At 32.7% G+C, this 25850-nt stretch overlaps 1 protein-coding gene across 2 annotated transcripts in view; it reads right to left on the bottom strand.

Annotated features, from left to right (window-relative positions):
- Nucleotides 1-25850, bottom strand: part of LOC143238148 (glutamate receptor 1-like) — a 126489-nt gene that overhangs the window by 77685 nt on the left and 22954 nt on the right. The gene's annotated exons all lie outside the window — the stretch shown is intronic.

Below are 25850 nucleotides of genomic sequence, written 5' to 3'. Positions count from 1 at the left end.
AACTCAGTCGAGTACCTTCTTGTTCAGTAGTTGAGCAAGCATACAGATATAATCTCAAAATATTCCGCTCAGATTACAATGAGAGATGACTATTTGTTTAGTTTTTTTCCGAAGAGATTATCATAATCCTCGTTTTCGAATGCTTTGCATTATAGCAAATTACACAAAGCTAATCACGTACTAAATATACTTACCTAATTATATTTCATGTTTTAAAACGTACCTAAAGACTAACATATACAATACTTATCCAATAATAAACTCGGGCACGAAATGTAATCATAGCTATTTAAATTATATTTGGATATTTTATATATTACAATATAAAATATTACGTTGAATTTCTGTGAATACTAGTGTGAATTTGCAATTTTAAGAATTTGTTAATTATAAATATTTGATTTGTTTTCACAATGAAATTTTAACTTGAATTGGAAATTAGTAAAATACACATGAGAAAATTCTACGGTTAAGAGATGAATTATCTATAGAAAATTAATTGCACTTTATAACAAAGACTTACATATGTTAATTTAGCGGTATGTCGCCACAAACGCAACTTGTAGTCATATTTGCCGTGTACATATTAGATTCTTAACGAATTTTGATCATACAACAGACTTACAGTTGAAGAAGTATTTCATAGCTCTTTTCGAGAAATACTGTTCTTAGTTTGTTAAAAAAAAAAAGAACAAAATGGCACAACTTATGAAGAAAGTCTTTAGTGTTCTCAGAGCAAGTGAAATAAAAATCCTGAGGAGTTAAAGACAGAAATGACTCAAACTTCACTCCTACATCAATCGTTAGCAATATTTTACTCTGATTTACTTACAAAAGAAAACCATTCAACTATATAAAGCTATATATATCTTCTAGTACTGTTAATAAGGCAACAAACAAAGATTTAAAGTTGACAAAAGTTCATAAGATTTCAGCCATGTTTTTCTAGTTCAGCAGCTCTTTCTACGTGAAAGATGGCCAGAGAAAGTAAAATCACAGCCATCCAGTGAACCATATTTGGAGAAAATACATCCATTAGAATAGAGAACTAGACTTGTCAAAATATTTTAATAACATAACTTCAGAAATGAAAGATAACTTTATCTAAAACAGAAATGTTTTAATCACAATGTACTGTTTGTATGACTTCAGTGAGTAACTTAGGATAAACAAAACCCACTTTTTCAGTCGTATTTGTCGCATACTTATGGAATATGTTATAAAACAGTTTGTTGAGAAAGGAGTATCCTGTAGTTAAAACATGACAGTGATTAAATTATGTTCCAGTGTGTTTCTGAGCCAGTTCTATATAATATATAGATAACCCTAGGGGTATAGTTCTTGAAACAAATGTTTCTCTTTAATCTCTGTTCGCGTTTACAAACAACTTAGTCGTCTCGAGTTTGACCTCTTTGCCTAATACGTTTTTATAAAATAACTCGTTTATACGGTCATGTGATGTTTTGCTACCTTTATAGTGTACTTAGTTCATTAAACTTCAAACAATCTGACAATGTTTTATGGTCATGTTAATTTTATTTCCCCATACATATATTCATGATTTTAATCCATTTTCTTTCACAGAATTTTATTCGAATCTTCTAACTCTAGTAGTTAATTTGTAGTTTATCTGTTTATATGTATTTTAATACAAACTTCTTAACCTCCCTTTAGAGAAAGTTGAATACTGTGAACGATGTATGATTCTCCTCTTACAAAGGAGTGAATATATCTTTTAGGAATAAACTCACACAATAAGACATGCATGTTTTTTAGCTAACTTTGATAAAAAGTTACCGAAAAGAACACTTGATAAAGATGTTATTTCTATGTGAGGATTGTTCGAATTTTAGATCTCAGGAACATGTGAACTATGATGTTTATTTATTTTATTTATTTTTTTACCAGAATATGATAAACCTTTCCAGGTTATAGTTCTACTGCACTAAAACGTGTTTAATAATTTTCATTTTACCTATGAATGGCTATTAGGTATAATTTTTGTTATAGAGATTTAAACTAGCAATGTAATATTGTTTTATTATAAGTCTCTGCTATTCAAATAACTTAATATTCTCATGTTTGTAGAACTCCTAATTTGCTTGTTTTCGGCATTCATTTTTAGATATATATTCTTAAAAGAACTTTGTCTCACAGTTAAGTTATATAATACAAATTTGTAAATAGTTAGATTACAGAAGGATAGTTCTATAATAAAACTTTGGTAAGGCTTAAAAAACAGAACTTTTTGGGAGGATCACATAATATAACCTTGAAAGGACACTAGAAACTTTTAAAGTCATGCAGTAAATAGCAATTATTTTGGTCACTTAAAATAGGCCAAATTTTTAATGTAAATTTCTGCTATTCACTAAACTATTATAACAGGGTGTAATGGGAAAGCTAAGAATATTAGCTTTAAAACGTCACTATAGATATATATTCTTAAAAGAACTTTGTCTCACAGTTAAGTTATATAATACAAATTTGTAAATAGTTAGATTACAGAAGGATAGTTCTATAATAAAACTTTGGTAAGGCTTAAAAAACAGAACTTTTTGGGAGGATCACATAATATAACCTTGAAAGGACACTAGAAACTTTTAAAGTCATGCAGTAAATAGCAATTATTTTGGTCACTTAAAATAGGCCAAATTTTTAATGTAAATTTCTGCTATTCACTAAACTATTATAACAGGGTGTAATGGGAAAGCTAAGAATATTAGCTTTAAAACGTCACTATAGATCTTAAAAGAACAAAAGTTATATAATACAAATTTGTAAATAGTTAGATTACAGAAAAGGTAGTAATAACATCTTTTTATATAAAGCATAATTGTAAAAAAAATGATCTTTAGCAAAATCGTATAATATAAACGAACTGGAAGGTTGAAATGTTATTTGTTTTCAAGAAATACATTATGATAAAGACTTATAAGAAGGCTGAAAACTTTGTTCTCTTAGGCACGAGGCTTGACATGACCTGATGGTTTGAGTGTTTGACTCGCAAGCCTTAGGTCGCGAAATCCGAGTACGAATAAGCTCATCTTTTTAGCTATGGGGCTTTATTAAGAAACGATCTATCTCATTATTTGATGACATAGAGTAACTCAAAAGTTATCGATGGGCACTTTCGGTCATTTTCATTTTCTGTAGTCGGCAGCTCAAAATTAAGCATGGTGACCGATAGCTTCAGTAGCTTTGCCATAAAACAAATAAACAAACCTTCAGACTGGCCTAGCACGTAAGGCGTGCGACTCGTAATCCGAGGGTCGCGGGTTCGCGCCCGCGTCGCGCCAAACATGCTTGCCCTCCCAGCCATGGGGGCGTTATAATGTGACGGTCAATCCCACTATTCGTTGGTAAAAGAGTAGCCCAAGAGTTGGCGGTGGGTGGTGATGACTAGCTGCCTTCCCTCTAGTCTTACACTGTTAAATTAGGGACGGCTCGGTGCAGTGGGCTAACACCCTACTTACTTAAATACTTGTTGAAGAATCCGCAAGCGATTGCGGCCCTATATTCCTAGATGGAATGTAATGGTGATAACTAACTAACTAAACCTTCAGACAGGAATGGCTTCCCAAAACGTACAAACCATAGATATTTAATATAAATAATACGTTTACATGTAATACCTACTTTCATAAATAGAATCAAATCAGAAACAATATAAGAAACAGCGACAAGGATTTGTTTCTGAAACGTTATTGAATACCTGAGAAATATAATTTAGAAAATAAAAACTCACTCAGCATATTTTCATACAAAGGTTTGATAACGTATATGAGATTGAAATTTGCTCATGTTCTTGAAAAATAGTTATTATTTACTGAGCATGGTTAAGATAATATCTTCGAAAATTGTAATTTTATGTGCCTATATACATTAGGTATTTTATTTCCTTCAACCAGTCTGTTGAAAAACAAAAAAAAATGTCTACAAATATTGGACTGAAAATCATGTTTAATGTTTTTCATGTATATGTGTCTAGCATATTTTAAGAGCATAGACATTTTTATATGATAGCATTTATTATCACTCGTTCTGTGATTTCCACGATAAGACCGCGGTAAGTTTAAAGACTTAAAACGTTAAAATTCGTTAAAATAACGTTTTGTTCTTGTATAATCTCGTTTCGGACTTTGGGGTTTTGGATACATCTTATTAGTGACGATCAAATCACAATTTTCTATCAGAATAGCCTCTCGATTGGTGATAGTTGTTGTTAAACAAACTGTATTTGCTCCAGTCTAAAGCTCAACATTAGTGTAGTAAGTGTTAAACAATTTTAAATTAAACAAAAAGTCGGCCAGGAGAGCCTTAGTGATTCGTGTTCTGTTCTCTCATAACTGTATTCCACATTTTTAGGCTGTGGGTACATTATAATAGTGACATTTAAATCCAATTATTCAATTAGCCTTTGATTAGTGGTAGGTGTTGTTGACCAGCTGCCTTCGCTCTAGTGTAGAACTTAAGGCCAAGCATGACCAGGTGGTTAAGTTGCTCGAATCGCAATTTGAGAGTGGTAGTTTCGAATTCCCGTTACACCAAACATTCTCGCCCTTTCAACCTTGAGGGCGTTATAATTTGACGGTCAATCTCACTACTTAAAAAGTAACCCAAAAGTTGGCGTTGGAGGGTGATGACTAACTACCCTCCCTCTAGTCTTACACTGCTAAATTAGGGACGACGAGCACGAATAACCCTCGTGTAGCTTTGTGCGAAATTCAAAAACAAACAAACTAGTCTAGAACTTAAAATTGGTGTAATAGCTGTGAAGCAATAATGTAAAAAGTGTATAACAATTCAAACAAGGGCAATAAACATTAGGAATCTTTGCCCTAAACACAAATAAAAGTATTTTACAGTATGCTAATTTCAGTAACAAAATGACAAAATAAGCCTAAATATTCACAGAATAATGGTGATGAACTTATAAAACTGCAATAAACTATAGGGAAAGCAAATAATCAATAGCATCCGCTTATAAACTCTTGATATATTATTAGGTGACCGAATAGTGGGATTTGACTGTCGCTCTTATATCGCGCCCACAGTTCCAAAGTGCGAATAGAGCTTTTCTTGTAACGTGATGCGAATCATGAACCTTTGGATCCATATTCCGAGAACATTTACCACAAGACTGTGCCAGAGACTTCCGTAATAGATAAAGTGCTTTCATATTTTTTTCATACTTTTTATTGTTTTCGCTAATCATGTTTATCGTATTATACACACAGATATATATATTCACTTGCATACCCTACTTTCGAGCCTGTAATGCAGTTTTATCCGGTTGAAACAATTAAACCAAACCTCACAGAAAACATATTATCAAGAAATAATCAAAGCTTTCGTTAGTAGCCAAACGTTTAGTTTGATAACCGAACAGACGTCACACTCGTCTATGTTTTCCTTTCAATAAACTAAGTGGTCGAAATTTGTTCTTTAGTTTCATGAAGAGAACAATAATTGTCTCATATCTAACGGATAGTCAAACTCTTGTCTTCAAATAAGTAAAGTCTCTCTTTTGTTGTTCCGATAGGTCAAAACTCCCTCACAGTTAAAGTGAGGAAATGAAATATTTCCTTCAACTGTAAACACTAATCAAAAGTTGCTCCTGGCTCGAGTCTCGATTTGTAAACTACCGTTTCTTCTCTGGTTCAATGTATTACTAAAATGTGCTACTCAGTTGTAATAAATGTTTCCGCCTTATTGTAATACTGTATGTTAATCATACTTAATCACTGATTATGTATGAGATATATACATTATATCTGAAAACTAAGCTATCAACACTGATTTCCGAATGTTTCAAAATTCACGTGTGTCCCGTGTTGAGTTGCCGTGATATACCATGCACGGTGTAACACACTTCCTTCAGTCTGATGGAACTCTAATAGTATTGTATCAAATGTTCAAAGCTAATGACACTGAACCACAAGTAAACAATGTGATGAACACAATTTTTGGACATTGTGTATAATAATGTTAGTAAAGTTGAACCTGAATATCATCGTATCTACAGTCATGTGAAAAAGTTAAGACATCCTATGAAAGCCTATGTATATTTGTAACATTTTTGGATATATAGATATTTAATCTCAATTTTAACAAAACTGAGAGATTATAGGAATATAACTAAACAATTGAAACTGAAGAAAAGACTTTTCAAGATCTTCTGTAAATGTAATTCTACAGAAATGCATATTCTAACCGAGGAAAAAGTTAGGACACCCCCACATTTATTCCCACTTAAAATGGCTCAACTCACACACAGGTGTATCACGTAAGGTGCACATAATTAGAAGATCGTTACTCAACATTTTGAATGAGGCTTGCCCTATTTAAACCTCAGACATTTAGTTTGGTGTGCTCCTGACTGTTGAAGTGAGAGTGAGCACCATGGTGAGAACAAAAGAGCTGTCTGAGGCCTTCAGAAAAAAATTGTAGAATCTTATGAGTCTGATAAAGGATTTAAAAAGATCCCAAAAGATTTTGAAATCAGCCATTCCACTGTCCGGAAAATAGTCAACAAGTGGAGGGCTTTCAAAACAACTGCCAACATGCCCAGGTATGGTCGTCTAAGCAAGTTCACCCCGAGAGCAGAATGCAAGATGCTAAAAGAGATCTCCAAACACCCTAACATGTTATCACATGACAGAGAGAATGTAGACAAAGACCAGGACTTCTGGAATAATGTTCTTTGGACAGATGAGTCCAAAATTGAATTATTTGGACACCAGAACAGAGGACATGTTTGGCGTAAACCAAATACAGCATTCCAGGAAAAGAACCTCATACCAACTGTGAAGCATGGAGGTGGAAGTGTCATGATTTGAAGCTGCTTTGGTGCAGCAGGACCTGGACAGCTCACAATCATAGAATACACCATGAATTCTACTGTGTATCACAGGGTGCTTGAGGATCATGTGAGACCATCTGTACGAAAATTAAAGCTGAAGCGGAACTGAACACTGCAACAAGACAATGACCCAAAACATACCAGTAAATCCACCAAGAACTGGGTGAAAACTAAGAAATGGAGAGTCCTGGAATGGCCGAGTCAAAGTCTAGATCTTAATCCCATTGAGATGCTGATGGGTGACTTGAAACGGGCTGTAAATGCAAGAAACTCCTCAATCATTCTTCAAGCCGATGTCAGAGACTGGTAGAAACTCCTCAAACATTCTTCAAACCGATGTCAGAAACTGGTGGATGGCTACAAGAAGCGTCTCACTGCAGTTATTTCAGCCAAAGTGGTAACACTAGCTATTAGGGGGTAGGGTGTCCTAACTTTTTCCTCAGTTAGAATATGCATTTTTGTAGAATTACATGTACAGAAGATCTTGAAGTCTTTTCTTTAGTTTTAATTGTTTAGTTATATTTCTATAATCTCTCAGCATTGTTGAAATTGAGATTAGATATCTATATATCCAAAAATGTTACACAAATACACAGGCTTTCTCCTAACTTTTTTACATGACTGTATATAAGTTTAGTTAGCAAGACGCTGTTATTAAATATTTTCTTGCTTTCGTGAAACGAAGTAATAATATAGAAATATACTTATGTTAAGGAAACTGTTATTTAACGGTAATTGTTCCAACATTTCTGACAGAAATATATTGGAAATGACCTGAATAGAAGTAGCAACTTTAGCTGTAACATCCACAGAATTAATATACTCCCTGAAATAATTGACTACCGGATAATATTACGACAAAAATGTATCTTGATTAATTAGTAAAATAAAAGGTGATTAAATACTAAGGCTAACAACATGCTAAATTTTTTTATAAGATAAATGTTAAACTACCGTAATTTACAAGAAGGGTCCCATAATTATACAACCGAGCCTTCCATACTCCATAAGAATAACCTTTTATTCCATTTTGGATTTGTTGAAATTATGTTGTTTTTTTTTCATTTCTAACGCTATTTAATAAAATGTTGACCAGCATTTCTTTGAGCATCTAGAACGTTTTACAGTGAGTGAAAATAAGTAATGAATCATGTTTGGCAATTTTATAATTATTTGACCACAAATTTCAGTATAGACATTTTTTTACAAATAAACCATCAAATATAACTAATCTTTATTTCGATTATTGAATTATGTCAATACCCTCTTTGATTATTTCAATCTAAATCTATTACACGCAATAATTAGAGAAAATCAAATATTTAAAAATAAGGTCTATATTCAATCGCATATCTTTAATGTGTAAGATTTTTCGACTACGAAAGTTATTTTTTCTGCAATAGAAGCTAAGATGTAACTAACAGTTAAAAGAACAAAACAACCATCTCCGTAAGAGAACATAAATGAAATTTTCGAAGTACTTCCAAAAGGAAAATTAGGTATTTCGAAAGTATTTTACATCCGAATTTTACACCCTTGCTTATGGTTCATAACTTGGTTACTAAGCTGGCTTTAGTAATGTGTAGTTTCAGTTTTTAGTAAACTCAGTGATAAACACAGCTCAATAATGAATATCTGTACAATGAAGATTTATGGTGGACATTACACACAGAAGTTTCCTCATTATCATGATCTATATTCTTGTAATGTCATTTCTATTTTCAGATTTATCAATAGGAACATTAACAGTTTACTGCCTTCATAGTTTTGATGTTTGTAGTTGGAAATCCTAAAAGGAAATCATGTGTGATTACATCGATAATTTTTGTGATACGTGTGACTGCGTTTAATTTTATTGTGAGTTGTATTCAATAATTTTGTTAATGAATTCTTATCCTAATTAAAATAACAAATACACTAGTAATAACTGTATAAAATTGAGTAATTCGACTTCATTGCGTTTGTCCAGTTTTACTTGGCGTATTTATAACTTCATGAGACTTACGGATAACTTTAATATTTATTGTTATTTAATTACTCAAATTATTATCACGAATTCATGCTGAACCTAAGATATTAAATCGTTTTGGTTTCATTTTTACTCCTTTGATTACATAATAATATATCAGATAAATCTGGATGACGAAAAGTAAATTCAAATAATGGTAAACAAGAGAGTAAGAATTAAACTACTGATTGTAAAAACAACGATACAGTGGATTTAGTGATTACCGTATTTCAGAATCTTAGTGTTAATTTATAAGTCACAGAAAACAATTAGAGAATCTGTTGCAGTTTTATGTATACAGAATTTTATGTTCCATTTCACTCAATAAGAAATATCGAGACTGTGCAACTTTCCAAATAAATACTGCCCCATGGCGTTTCTTTCACTTTCCGGAAATGATTGCGAAAAAGAAACCTTGTTTTAACTTTTTGTTTTAAATATCTTTTATTTTGTAAAACACGTGTTAAACCTACTGTGATAGTGAAGGGTTTGTTTGTTTTTGAATTTCGCACAAAGCTACTCGAGGGCTATCTGTGCTAGCCCTCCCTAATTTAGCAGTGTAACACTAGAGGAAAGGCAGATAGTCATCGCCACCCACCGCTAACTCTTGGGCTACTCTTTTACCAACGAATAGTGGGATTGACCGTAACATTATAATGCCCCCACGGCTGTGAAGGCGAGCATGTTTGGCGCGACGGGATGCGAACCCGCGACCCTCAGATTACGAGTCGCACGACTTAACACGCTTGGCCATGCCGGGTCCGATAATGAAGGGATCCTGTACCATCTGTAACATTCTCTTACGTTTTGTCTGCTTACGGTAAATCGTCCTTTTATGCAATATCCCGTGCTGCTTAATGTGTTATGTTTATCTAGTATTTGTTTAACTTGTACAGTCGCCAATAAACACCAGTGGCTGAAATCATTTATTTCATGTTTATTACAGCTGATAACAATGTAAACCACTTCCTCGTGTAATTATGTAAATTACGTGGTAGCGTATACATGACTTTATTGTTATCTGTTCATACAATCTTTTAAATTTTGGTTGCTAAGTCATCGAATCGATTTGTGTCACATTAGCTGATAAACTTCATTAAGGTATTAGGTGTTTCAGCTCGGTGACTTAGCAACAGATAATGACATCTTGAATTTGAGCATTGGTCATTTTTTGTCATATGTTGACGTTTATAAGTCTGCGCTAGATTAAGGGCAAGGATCGAAATAACAAGCTTTACTTGTAATTAAAAAAAAAACATACTGAGATCATGAGATAATACGTGCTCTGTAGAAGAGGTAGGTGATATTCATTCATGTCTATAAAAGTAAAGTTGTTACTCTTATAGCCTTGTTTCCACTTTTATTGATGTTTAACTATTGACAATTTATGGTGCAGTTGAAAAATGCACATAAGTGTTAGGAAATTCGTATCTCTGTAGATACGAAGCTTCTTAGTAAATGAATCGGTTAGTACATTTTCAAAATATTTCAGGATAATATCAATGATTCCCTCAGTTACATATCATACACACACACACATATACTATATATATATATATTGGTTACTTAATAGTATAACATAATTATATCTCATTTGTCTGTACTAGATTACAGCCTCTTAACTACTTCAAGTCATTCATAGCCAGTTGCGTGGTCATAGAGTGCTTGATGTTTTACGTATGTGGACAGCCGTTCGGACAAATAAAAATCAGTCAATCACAGCAGGTATTTGCAAGTTGGTTTCAGGTGTTTCAAAAGGTAGCTTTCAATGTGTATTTGTTTCTAAGTTAACAGTGTGGTCGTTCAAGCAAAAAAGACCGCCATATGCGACATGAAAATAACAGCTTTCTGCCAATTCTGATTCGTCCTAATTTTAACGCTCGAGCCTTAGAGTTATTAGCTACTGGGATATTTTTCTCACCCAAAGGATATCTCACTAAAGTTTCAAAATGAAGGTCAAATTTTCTACAGTCATTTAAGCTTTAGTAAAAAAATATAAAATGTAATGATGACAATAAGCATTAGTTTCAGGGTGAATAAATATTATTTATAAGTTTATTTGTTTGTTTGTTTTGAATTTCGCGCAAAGTTATTCGAGGGCTATCTGCGCTAGCCGTCCCTAATTTAGCAGTGTAAGGCTAGAGGGAAGGCAGCTAGTCATCACTACCCACCGCCAACTCTTGGACTACTCGTTTACCAACGAATAGTGGGATTGACCATAAATTATAACGCCCCCATGGTTGAAAGGGCAAGCACGTTTGGTGCGACCGGGATTCGAACCCGCGACTCTCGGATTACGAGTCGAATATTATTTATAAGAAATACTATAAGTACCATTAAATATAGAAGTTAAAACTAAAATCAGTATGTTAAATCACAATCCTTGTTCAATATTTATAAAAAAATTAGATGTGATATAAACTTAGCAGGAGCAAGTAAATCGTGTTGTTAACACTATCAGAGTGTAGCTATACATATAAATGAAAATAATTTCAGACAAGTTAAAATCTGTGTGCAATCATACGAGCCTTGAGAAACTCACACAATACATCTAATAAGACTATTTGCTTATAGAAATGCCTTTGTAAATCATATGTTCGTGAAAGCTATCATAGAATACATAATTAAGCCTAGACATTGATAGCACGTTAAATACAATTTGCCCTTGGTAACACAATGTACCTATAAAACCTTAGAACAACCATCTGCTTTTGTAAAACGTATATATGTGAAAACTATAAAGTAGTGTAAAATGTATTATTTTGTCAAGAACAGTAAAACTCATCGGTAGAAAAATAGCATAAAACCACAGTTATGAAAGCGCGTGCTTATGTTTTAAATAACGGTGTTAGTTAATTGTAACTTTTAAGACACATAATTAAATCTTAACAACGGTGACATGTTGGACTACATCATCCTCGTAGTTTTCTCGCGAACTATCTGTACAAAGTCTGATTCAACTGCGTGACATTATGACGTCATTCCCTTCTCAGCGTGTCTTGGCGACCTAGCAAAGCGAACTCTAATGAGTGTCATTCAAACTATAGATAGTTTAACATATTATATAACAGTTGTGCAACAGTTGTGCAACAGTTGTGTATATTAAGTAACAGTTACGTAACTGTCGATTGAAGCCCTTTGTCTATTACGTAACATTTGCGTAACCACACGTGTTGATATCTTTTTATCGTCACTCACTTGGTGACTCTGTATTGAGGTAGCCACCTTTGAGTGGTCAAGTATGCTATTAACAGGAGATGGATGGTCTGTTCTATATACCAGAGTTTCATTTAGCTCATAGCAAGACATAACATAGCTAGTTTACATTCGTGCACTGTAATCCAGCAATATCTGGAGAAATATTATTTTTACAGAATGAAGCCACATAACACCTATATATTCATTAAAATATAAAATGTAAGCGTATTCGCCCCATGTTCACGCTGGAATGAGACATTTATGGAATGGTAAAAGCAGAGTTAAACAGAGATAGTTACTGATGAACTTCCGACCCTTATACCTACTAAATTGGCGCCATTTATGTCACACACGATAAATGTCAGAACCCATGACTCTTCGCAGTGAGATAAAAATTACTTTAAATCACCTTAAAGAACTGTTAGAATGTAAATTTGTTGGCAAGGATGATAATGACATAATCTTGTCAATACGATTTACATTTATAATAACATTTCCTTCGTTACCTATTCAAGGCACCTCCAGACTTTGTTGTTTTGTTAACTGTTCAGAATACCGTAGTATTTATGTTCACTGGTTTTCAATCTGATTACGCATATATGGGATGCTCTTGAATGAAGCGTTACATTTCCTTATGTAACTCCAGACACTAAAATATCTTAAAACTGCCGTTTTATAGTAATAAAAGAGGGCAACTTCGGCCCTTATGACAACAGTATGATTTCCAAGATGTAATATTGATGTCCGAGCTCATCTTGCTTCACACTGAAGTGAAGCGTCACGAACAATAAAGATAAGGAATGACATACTCCAATAAATTCAGTTATGAACATGAGATAAATAAACAATTATTTGTATTTTATGCCACAATTGATTGAAATGCCTGCTTCACAGAAATACTGACTGAGTATGTGATTAAAATAATTATCAAGGGGTAATAACAATGGTTTTTGAATTTACTAATCTAAAATTACGCAAATTACTATTATCACTTAATTGTACTGTACAATGCAATTTTTTGTGTTATTTTTGCTTAAACATAGTAACTTTTACAGCTACAAATATTTTCTAATTACGTGTCGTAACAACATTTCTAATAAAAAGCTGTAGTCAATACAAAAGCAAGACTTGTATATAGACTTATAAATATATATTGTTCAAGGACAATACGATAACCTAATAACTTTCACAAGTTTTTATCTCTTAATATAATAAAGCAGGTATTTAATTTTACACCCAAACACGTACAAAGTTGCATTGCGTGTCACAATAACACATAGTTAATGTCCCCATAAATAGAGAGAGAGAGCTGATCCTTCACAATTTTTATTTCTGGGATTACAATTTCGATGTTTTTTAATTCTTTTTTTCTATTCTTACTATTTTAGACTCCGACTGGTGACATTTAACTGATTATTTCAATTTCCCATGTGCTAAAACGCCCGTAAGGTTGATTAAAATACTTATTTCAAGTATTCCATCTTGGCCATAATTGATGCGAGAGTTGTCTGATTTGGAAAGTGTGAATTTTATTGAACATTTATATTATACCATAAGCCTCGTCGTTGTGCATTATGCAATACATCTTTCTGCCGGCTGTAGCGGGGAATTCTTTTTAGAAGAGAATACTAAAGTACAAATTATTAATTATTTCACAATAAATCTATTGAACATTGTAATAAAATAAGCTTGTGGGAAGATAATTAAACAGTATGTATAATATATCTTATGAATACATTAATTTTTAATCTGTGTTAGAAATATATTCACCTGTTTCCTGTCCATACTGTAATAACACAACATAGTCTTCACTACCAAAAACAACTTAGTATTAAAACAGTCAGAAATAAAACTTTAAATTTTACCTTTAACGAAGAAATGCAGTTATGTATATTTTCTGAAGTTAACTACATATGATTAGCAGTATTTTATATTCTGCTGTGCTAACTTGAAAGTCAAATACTTAAAGTAGTTGTTATAGATATATTAATCTGCTTTATAGGGAAATTGAATATTAATATACATAAATTATGTTGAATAATTTTCCCCGGAGTATTGTTTGTTTGTTTTTCTGATAGAAAAGTCACATCGGGCTATCTGCTGAGCCTACCGAGAGGAATCGAACCCCTGATTGTAGCATTGTAAATCCGTAGACTTACCGCTGTGCTAGCGGGAACCGTCCCTGGAGTAAAGATATGCTTTTTTATTGATTGCAATTTCGTATATAAGTGCTATTATCATATCAAGTTTTAAAATACCTGAGCGTGGTTTAATAAAAGCATGTTCAGAACGTGAGTCTAAAGTCTCAGGGTTCATGTTTCTTTGTCATAAAAACACATTACCCTTTTTACAGCCGTGTACACACTATTAAAATGAGAGAAAATCACACTATTCATTGACATAAAAGGAACTCAAAAGTTGATGATAGGTGCTGTTGAATAGCTAGCTGCCCTTCTTGTATTACATCTGTTTCAAATAACGAACATTTATGCACATGTGAATTTTGTATCCATTTGAAGAGAAAATTATAAATAATCAAACATTTAAATATAATTACTTACTCAGTGATACATTTAACCGGTTTTAAATAATTTACTTTGGAAATATTCTTCTCTTATCATCAATCTTACCTTCAAATCACTTTAGTAAAAAGAGGAACATGTCCAAAGCGGGAGGATAATAAAGCATGTTTATGATAATACTATTTTGAAATGAAAAACATCTGTATTTACAAGTTATTTCATCGGAAGTGTATTTCTGCACTCTAAATAAATAAATTTCTTATAGAATATTCCACACTAATGGCTCAACAGCAAGCCTAGGGGCTTACAACGTTAAAAATCGGGTTTTGATACTCGCTGAGGGCACAATACAGAATCTATTGTACAGCTTTGTGTTTAGAAAGGAAACAAACGTATTAAAAATTCCGTTCTTTTCTACATTTCATTATTTACCACATTATAAACATCTTGCTTTTTTGTTATTCTTTAACAGTGACCTGTTAAGAAATCTTAGTTTCACACATTTCATGCTATTTGTCAAAATATCTCTCTCATACTTAGTTTCACACATTTCATGCTATTTGTGAAAACTTCATTCTTATACTTAGCACTGATTTTTTCTTTCATTTTTGGAAATCGTTTCTTTTCCTTCCGAAGGAAAATAATTAACTAATCTAATGATTTTTTAAGACACGTTATTCCTCTTAACTAAACCATTAATCCTACATTGATTCACTCCATCTTATTAAACTTTACTGTTTATATTTAGAATATATATTTTTCTGAAACGAACAGAATTGAGCACCTTATAAAAAAGATGCATTTATACTTGTATTATCCCACGGTTTCCAATATAATAAAAGTATAGATGCTGTGTTGTCACAAGTTCTGGCTTTTATACTTGTATTATACCATGGTTCCTAACATAATAAAAGTATAGATGCCATCTGTACTGTCACCAGTTCTGGTATTTATACTTGTATTATACTAGTAACCATGATATCCACCAATGCTTCCATGTATGTTATTTGCATTGATTAGTAATATATTTTGCAATATCAAGTTCTTAGATATTTTTATAATTATTCCGTAATGGATATTTCAATTTCAGTATCTCTAACAAATATAGAAATGTCACCACTCAATAAAGTTCACATGAACAACAGCAACTTTATGTATTTTCGACCTCATTCTCCAGTGGATTACACTGTCATGTCACAGACAATATATTTGTTGGTTATAACACCCCACGGTTTTCCACACAAAAGCAACTACCGATATTGCGTACAGTCATGTCATATTCCTTATCTTGGCAAACAAGAAACTGACGGAGGGATTGTTCGCTTGACGCTCTTGATAAATATCTCTATGGGCGAAATCAGTCACTGACGTTTATCACGGGCTCTTCTGCCTTACATTCTTTTAACAAAAGATTCTTCATGAAGTATTTTCCTTCTTCGATATACTACTTATCTTTTGCAGACAGTCTGTTTTTGTTGTACAAATTAGAAATATCACCTAATACACATCTTTTGATAAGCAGCGGAGCTGTTTGTCAGCGATATTGAAGATATACATATCCAATTGTTTCTTAACTGAATGGTTCGTTAAAGGGCTGTGAAAATCTATTTCTATTATATTTATTTACTTATTTCTCAAAAAGGCTAGACACATTTAGATTTTATTTAGGAAAAATGTGTTTTGATTAATTTGAAGTTCAAAAAACTATCTTCCAAATCAAGTATCTTTTTGTATCTAAAAGTGATTTTTCCACTTTGTGAGCATCATTTTGTTTGAAATATAAGGAAGTAATTCAGAGAGTTCCCTTTACTGAATCTTTTTATTTCACTTCAATTAAAAAATATGTTACAGAATCATACTATCATGTTATCGTATATATTGGTGAAAATTGGAGTATAAATTGTGAATAGTTTGCAGTAGTGATGGCCTAGTTTGTTTGGTTATTGGAAGTTTACTCAAGTAACGATAATTTACATATATTTAGAATATTAAAATGCATAGATGTCATTGACAAAAATGACTAGGACTGACATCTATAACATTAGCTGTAGTTGTGCTGCCTACAGCAAATGTAAATTTAAAGTTCTACAGATATTATGAAATGCTAAACCTAAAACATCTACAGAATAATTTTGAAAGTAACCTTACCTTTTGCTATAATTTAAATCACATTTTGACCATTTGTTAGATGAATAGTTAATTAAATAATGGGATATAAAATGTATTTCTATTTTCGCGTTCATTCAAGTATGATTATTTGTTAATCAACAGACACCCCTTTACGAAGAAGCTTCAGTTCATAAATTGAATCAAATTCTTAAGGTAATTAAGATAAATTCCTAAGTCGCACACATCTGACTTCTAATTTACCTTCATATTTCATGTGCTCACCCGTAAGCCTTTTCCTTTTCCTTTTTCCTCTACCAACAAAATCCAGACATCGCAAAAGTTGTTATCAGCTTATTCATATTCATTGGCTGTGTTGATAAAGTACTGTCCATGTTAAAATAAGAAAATAAAATAAACTAAAATATACGTCCCATATACGATAATTCAGAATACTTCATAATGTGTGAATTACGTAATTTTTGGTAGAAGAAGTAACTTATATTTTCGTGAGACACAAAATTAATATTTGATCGTAGTAAAGAATATCTTAGTCGTTTAAGAAACAATTTCTGTTGTTGTTGTTTTTGGAATTTCGCACAAAGCTACTCGAGGGCTATCTGTGCTAGCCGTCCCTAATTTAGCAGTGTAAGATTAGAGGGAAGGCAGCTAGTCATCACCTCCCACCGCCAACTCTTGGGCTACTCTTTTACAAACGAATAGTGGGATTGACCGTAACATTATAACACCCCCACGGCTGGGAGGGCGAGCATGTTTGGCACGACTCGGGCGCGAACCCGCGACCCTCAGATTACGAAGCGCACGCCTTAACGCGCTAGGCCATGCCAGGCCCAAACAATTTCTAAACCAACCATTCTGCTCCCCGAAAGTACAGCGGTAAGTCTCGGTGGACTCAGAAGATAGCTCGATGTAGCTTTGCTATAAGAAAACACACACCACCGGTCTTGAATATTTCAATGAATCACATAAAGTTATTGGTTACCCAAAATAATTGGTATTTCATTCCTCATTTATACTCAAAAATTCATTAACCAAACCATCATTTAAGAGAGGAAGATGATCTTGAACTATAAAACTCTACTATCCATGCAGTGAAGAATTAGTTTCCCCTCCTGCAACTCTTCATCATTATCATTGCATGCACTGAATGGTTTGTTAATTAAGTGATATATGTATGGCAAATTTTACTTATTTTTTCATTCCTAGGTACATTTTAGTTTATTATTGCCCTAAACCTAGTTGCTACGGTTGATGCAGCAATGCCTTTTAAGCACATTTGCTTCAATAAATTGACATTTAGAACATCTCTAGAAAACAAAAGAAGGTTTGTTTGTTTTGAATTTCGCACAAAGCTACTCGAGGGCTATCTGTGCTAGCCGTCCCTAATTTAGCAGTGTAAGACTAGAGGGAAGGCAGCTAATTATCATCACTCACCGCCAACTCTTGGGCTACTCTTTTACCAACGAATAGTTGGATTTACCGTCACATTATAACGCCCCCACGACTGAAAGGGCGAGCATGTTTGGCGTGACGGAGATGCGAACCCGCGACCCTCAGATTACGAGTCGCACGCCTTAACACGCTTGGCCATGCCGGGCCGAAAACAAAAGAAAACGAAACATTATCCAAATTGAGATTTTCTCACCACTTTGTTTTTGTTCTGCATTTTGTACTTCAATGGCATACACAGTTCTTTTAATTACATAGACATGTGATGGATTTATTGTCTGGAAATTTTTATATGTTCCACAGTAATTTCTGTATACTGAATCCGAAAATGATATTCATTTACTCCATCACGCACAGGTTTTTCACAAAATGTCATATGTATTTTTTGCATAAATAAATCCTTATTATTGAAACCGAGTCACATTTTGTTATACCTAAAATGTCAACCATCACATGCTATAGGTTTTTCTAGATCAATTTCCACGCGAAAGTTTTATCGATTCTTCTAAGACCCATGAGAAATACCCCGCTAGTATATAACGGTTAACAGGCTGCATGGTGTGTCATTTCTTGATAGCAGTTCTCTGTGCCTGCACTTTGACATTTTGTTCTTTTCAATGTTATTTATTCCTTTTTAATATCGGGATAATATAGTTGTAGAATTGATTAGAATAGCTTAACAAGTTCTCACGAAAAGTATTTCAGCACTAATAAGAAAGAAACTTTTAGCCATTTATAAACTTTATAAAATATTAGAATACTCTAACATCAACCTTGGTAAGATTAAGAACACAGTGCATTACATTTCTTAATAAAAGTGATTTTCTTAGCACTTTTATGAAATAACACAAATATACCGCAATCAAAGTGACACGAAAGAAATCATAATACAGAATTTTTTAGTCAATATTACGAAACAACATATAAGCCAAATCAAGTATTACAACATTAAACTAGATGAATGTGACTCAAAAATAGTTCTACAATATTAGCTCGTAATAATCATGTACTGCAGCGTGTTTTAAGTGTTGATGTATACGATCATGAAGTTACAGGTTTTATTACAATTTTAATGAATAAAAAATAATAATGGATTTACTACTAAAAATATACACTTGAAGACAGTTCAGTAAATTTACAGCCAATACAAAAATTAAAATGTTCAATAATAACTATTTCATTTTTTAACGTAAAGTTTCCCTTTAAAACAGTCCTCATAACATTGAGCGTTTATCCGGTACAATACAACGAAAGAAGCTGTCGTGTTTTCTTAAAATATGTTTCTATTATTCATCGAGTTTACCACAGAGGAATCTCTCTCTTCAATAACTCATTGTGTAAGCAAGTTAGTAGTGTGTCTCGAAGACCATTAAAAGAATTTTAGCCAATCTTTCTTCAACTTTATTTCCAGGGTAAACAATGTTGAATTGATTTGCTAAATCTTTCCAACTATAACAGTCTTGTTGGTACAAACAAGCTATAATGATGACACGTAATAGTAAATCATTTCGAAACTTGTGCTCCTTACGTGTCCTTTAATACGGTTCAGTTTGATTGATGGTACTATGAATTACAAATGACGACGTTTTGCACGTTAAATTCTACACAGGAAAGTCATATCACGATGCTTCTACCCACAATTCTGACATCTTCACCACACTGTATGACATATTTTCTGCAATCAAGCTATTCTTATGATGGGAACTTACACGATTAAATACAGTTTCCAAAACACATGAGACCCTATAACATGATAGGAAGAGATTAGAGAAGCAATGAAAGAAAAAAAAACAATGTTGCGTTCAAGAAACGAACAATCATTTCTTTAACTTAAAGGCAAGCTAAAACAAAATTTTTATCTTGCTTTCTTCTGAAAGAAAGTAAAAACTTCGAAGAATAGTTTTACATTTGAGAAATAATAAATTTGCTGGTGAAACATAATTACTGATTAGGCTAAAACTAGCTAGTGTTTTTACTAAAGCTTTGGTTGTTCCCTGGAAGCCTAAAGTCATTCCACGGGGTCTCACTAATGGTTTTAGATTTGTTTGTCTTTATAATGTTCTGTATTTTGTAACTGATTTATTTATTAACTAATATATTTCAGCAAATTTAAAACAATAACTAAATCTTGAAAACTATGACACTTTTTTCGCCAAACATAACTAAAACACTGAGCCATCAATAAATAAATTGGTAAAAAGTGACTAAATACGAACAGAAAATTTAACATGTTTGATATATCTAAACCATCCAAACGTAACGGCTTAGAAAGCAAATATTTTCCACGAACACACAGAAACAGAACTTTCAGTTCACATTATTCAAATCACAAACAGCGTCTTCGTAAGTAGAGGAACAGGATTCAAGATAAAACATACATATTGAAAAAAGATGCTTGCTTATTGGATTGCCACTTTCAATTTAGCAAATATCTGTAGAATCAAAGTAATATCTTGAAGTTTAATATATTCCTAAATTAATTTTTACTACTTCTATCTAATTGATACATGAAATAAGTAAGTCTTACGTTTTAAATTAAGTGTTTCGATGAAATAAGAAATTCAATGATAACCATTGACGACTTATTTTCAAAATATATCAACTTCTGAATATAGAAATGCTACAACATGACACTGTAGCACGTTACAGCACTTTCCTTCTTATTCAATTCTTTTCAATCATGAAACGTAAATAAAACGATTTTTAACATATATCTTGTTTCTATATTTCATCATAAGCATTTTAGAATTTTTAAATAACAACATAATGAATACATTAATTCTGTGTTACTTCTAAAAACAGTGTAGCCCTTACTACCGTTAAATAAACTTTAGGTTGCTGACAAAGGCATGTTATATAACATTCATGGTGGTTTAAGATTGTTTATACAGCTGAGTGCTTATTTCAACAGCATTACAACAAGGGTATGGTTGTGTGAATGAAAAAGGTTGAATTTCAGCTCCCTTCTTTTATTTATTGACATGGATATATTAGGTTTAAGTACGTTTTTCCTACAGATACGCAGTAATTATAAAAACACAGTCTCAACTTCAGAAAGTTTGTTTAACTTACTATTCTCGGTTACATGTTTCTGTAACATTTTCTTACTTTTATGTATTTCTACGAAATAAAAATCTTCCCACACCTTATTATTAGTTTTGTCTGTGGAACTCTGTGAGGCTGAGCAATCGAATCTACTTATGATCTTCAAACTGTTATTTAACTTCATATATAAAATTTGAGAATATAAATTATATCTGATAGACAATGTGCTTCACTACCACATAAGTCCAACTCTTATAGATACCACTGCCATTATGATACATTCTATTGTTTACACTTCTGCAGGCCCAGCTTGGCCAGGTGGTTAAGGCACTCGACTCATAATGTGAGGGTTGCGGTTCAAATCTTCGTCATACCCTTTGGGGCGTTATAATGTGAGGGTGTATCCCACTATTCCTTAATAAAGGATTGGATGGTGATGACTAGCGGTCTTCCCTCTTCTGGTCTCACACTAACCCTAGCAAAATTAAAATCCTGTAGTTTATACCACAATTTTATTTGATCTCAAACAGATTGCAAACAGCACGTAAATTAACCTTAACACACACACTTTTGGGTAGTAAAAAAACAATTGCAAAATAACAAATCACCAAAGTATCTGAGAAAGTCAGTAGAGTAAAACAACTTTTACAAAATCACAAATATGTAAATTCAGCTATTTAAATGCCTGATCAACAATATTGGAAAAGTATGCTTTCTCTTGCCTTCACCTTATGCAAATGTAAGTATGTAAGACCGAATCACGCTGCCTTAGATAAAAGAGTTTTTCTTAGATTTACCTATAACGTTTTTAATAACAAGTAATAGCAATAACCGTTTTGCATAATTACTAGTGAGCTAACAATATATTAGTAGCCATATTCTACGATTATGAGTACGCTCTGCAAGTTGCCGGGTAACAGCCCACTTTCATATCACGTACAGATGCACGATTGCTTATAAGAACGCTCTACGTAATTATCCTGCAGCTGTACTAGTAATATATAAAAACATGAACTAAGTAGAGTCTCTATATCTAGATTTTAATTGCAATATATCCATTGAAAACAAAGCTTTCAATTCTATAATCTCATTTGATAGTTCTATGCTGAACAAAGCAATTCTATCATAGCAGTCGGTGCCTAAGACGTGAGGACGAACGATATTATTGCCGAAGTCTTACTTAATGAAAAGTTGGATAATTTATCTTTGCATTGTTTTCAATCTAAGTGTGACCTAGTGACATCTAGGATTGTATTTGAAACAGTGGTATTTAAAAAAAGGTTTTTTAAGAAAATACAGATAAACGAGAGAAAATGAGAAAATCTTATGTCATTAATCTTGAAAGTTTTTGTCCTATTTATTGCAAACATAGAGATAAGGTTAGAAAAAGTAATGCTAAATATGCGAAACGAATCTTATCCAGTAATCTACTCAAAGAAAGCTAGACGAAAGAAAAACTACAGTAAATGTATCAGCAAAGGCCAGGAAATGTCGAGGGATAGCTCTAAAAATCTACGAGAAGGATGGGCCCGGTCACTTTCGAGACATAGAGCAAAATTAGCTATGAGAGAGCTATAAAAAAAACTAAATAAACGAAGTAGGAATGGAAACACCAAAAATAAAGAAAATAGGTAGAGATGGACAGAATAAAATTACCACAACTGTTGGTTTTGACATAGTGTAACCTCAAAGTTCGTGTGGCCATTGTTCTATTCATCTCTACTTTGTGTTTTACTTTGAGCTTTGATCTAATTACAAACTTGAATTAGATTTTATCAGTAGCTAATCCTTTCTAAATCTCAACAAATTTAATAATTTAAAAAATTAGCAGTTTCGATACTAATTATTTTGGTCCACCACTTACCAACAGATAGGTGTAATGTTGCCCATAACTAAACTATGAGTATTGGAGCTTTCGGCTTCATGTCCGACATCAAACAACGCCCTAATGATGTCATATATTTCGTTAGAGTCATGTAGTTTGATGATATACACGTATACGCACTTGGTTGACGAAACAAAATTTACAATAGAGGTAATTTAGCTATATATGCCTTTAATTCTGTTTGAACAATTTCCAAGTTACAAAAAACACACGTAATAGGAAGGTGGAGGGATGATAACCCAACCCACTTAAGGTTACGCCATGTTCGAAACTAAGTGTTGTAATTTTAAATCTCCGATTATAACCTTATTTCCTCACCTTTTTGGGCTACCCTTCCTACATCCTAATTTTTATTTTACAGTTTTTTTAACATTTGTTTACATTTTACTTTACAATTTTTAAATATCTGTAAAGTATTAAGAATTTTGAGAATAACCTCTGATGTACGTGCAAAATAAATTTTAACATGTTGATCAATGTTTCGAAATAAGATTAAATTAAAACTTATTATTACTAGTTTAGATAAAACAAAACAAAGAACAAACATATTTTGCAAGAAAAATAATAAACATATGGGTGGGTAAATCTTTCGTTAACTGATAACTAGAATGTGTTTATTTACACTACTGAAAAAAAATTTGAAGAAAACTCAAAAATTGAGGGCCCTGTACATTAGACTTAATCTAAAGAGATGAGTCGATGTATTTATAGAAATAAGATATGATAAGATAGCAATTGATATTTGATTAAATATAAAGAAATCAAAATAAGTTTCCTAAAATTTAATCGGACACTTTTTGCCTTACGTGATTACAAAAACACACATACATAACACAAGTAAAATATGAAATTTGTTGACTAATTATTCCAAAATAAGTGACTCATATCACAAATAGGCGCTGTCCTACTCAGAGAAACGTATTAGTCATGGATCATTACCTCAGTCCATAATATTTGAAAGTACCTCAGCTGGGAATAAGAACTCTTTTGTTAATCTCGCCGCCCAAATTTTGTCTGTTTTCATTACAATAAAAGTTAGCTTCCCAAAGTAGTTTTCATAAGCTAGGAGTATGAACAACAGGGATTCACTGTTAGTGGACTATGTATCTCTGGTGCGCACTAATGACCTATAAGGTGTGTTACTCTGAAGTTGTGTATTCTAGTCGTGATAAAAGGATTAAACAGTTAAATATCTGTATTGTATGAACGGCAAACAACAAATACATTTGATTCTTTTGTAATTTATAATTAATAAAAGATAAATTTTAATTGTTTTTTTTATTAAGGTTATTTTTTTCATTGTTTACATAAGTTCACGTATAGTCGTTTCAAGGTTTGTTTGAGTAGATAGATTAGAGAGAAAGCGGGCCTAATCGACAGCATCCACTAGTAACTGTTGGGATGCTCTAATTAAATAGTAGAATTGTGCCTTACTATTTTAACGCACCCTCGGCCCGGCCCGTAAATGCGTAGGGCACGTTTTCGGCCAAAGAGCGTGAATCATGAACCCTTTGACTACAGTTTCACAAGAGAACCACCAAGATGCGGCCAGTCCTTTTCTGAAACTGTTCTTCTTTCACTACAAAGTGACAGATAAAAGCACAAAAGTTGTAATTCTTTACCGGGTTTATTTAGATGAACACCCCCATCAGTAATACAGCGGTATGTACTCGGACTTACAACGCTAGAAACAGGTTGATACCCGTGGTAGTCAAATAACCTATTGTGTAGCGCTGTGTTTAACTGTGGTCAACAAAAAAAATAATCAAGGTTATTTCAACTTCATCATTTTTGCTTTTGTGTTTTAGATTGTAATTAAAACGTCATGAATGGTAATGTTTTTGTAAAACTAACATTTGAAACACCATATCTTTGTCGGCTAATATATACATAGTTGCTCGCATTATTATCTTAACAAACAGAAATGAAGGCATGAGGTAAAAATTCTTCCTTGAGGGGATATATAGTCTAACAGTTAGACTGCGAGATATTACATTCAGTATTTGGACGTGTATAATTAATCCATTCACTATTACAAATTTTAGATGACTTTATTTGACTCACTTTCGGAGAGTTATGTTTCTTTGTAGGTAAGGAGATAGCTACACAATAGGGTATTTGTGTGTTTTTTTCATCACGGGTGTCAAAATCCTGTCTTTTGCATTATAAGTTCTCTGACTTATTGCTAGGCCACCAGGTGGCAACTTACGAATGAATTGCTTTATCTAGCATACGGGATAATAAATAGTGGAAGTATATTTGCAAAATTCTATTTGTACATTATTTTACAAGTAGAATATGCAATGTGATTTACAAACATTACTAACACTATGTGTATCAACGTAAAACATACTGAGAAACTTTTCCCACTTATGAAATTATTTATAATTATATATGTATAACAAATAAAATGTAATAAAATATGCATTTCTCAATAACAAGTAAGTTATATTAATATTTTCTTTATTGATGGCATGTGTAAAGAGTATGTCAGTGAAAGATAAGAATATAAAGCTTAGTAATAAACTTTCTCCAGTGCACATTATATGTCACTTTTGAAAGACGACTACAAAAACTTCAACACAGCATTAAACCGGAAATTAGAGAGTCTGACGCAGAACCGTATTAGGTGTGAAAGTTTTATATGAATCGTTCAGGGACATGAAGGTGGACTTGACGCTTGAGGCACAGAATATGTTGATACACATGTCTCTGCAAGAAGCTCAATCAAAGTTTCAGGAACAGAAAACA

Source organism: Tachypleus tridentatus, chromosome 13 (assembly GCF_004210375.1).
Source record: "Tachypleus tridentatus isolate NWPU-2018 chromosome 13, ASM421037v1, whole genome shotgun sequence".
Taxonomy (NCBI): Eukaryota; Metazoa; Arthropoda; class Merostomata; order Xiphosura; family Limulidae; genus Tachypleus; species Tachypleus tridentatus.
This window is presented reverse-complemented; position numbering and strand designations above follow the sequence as displayed.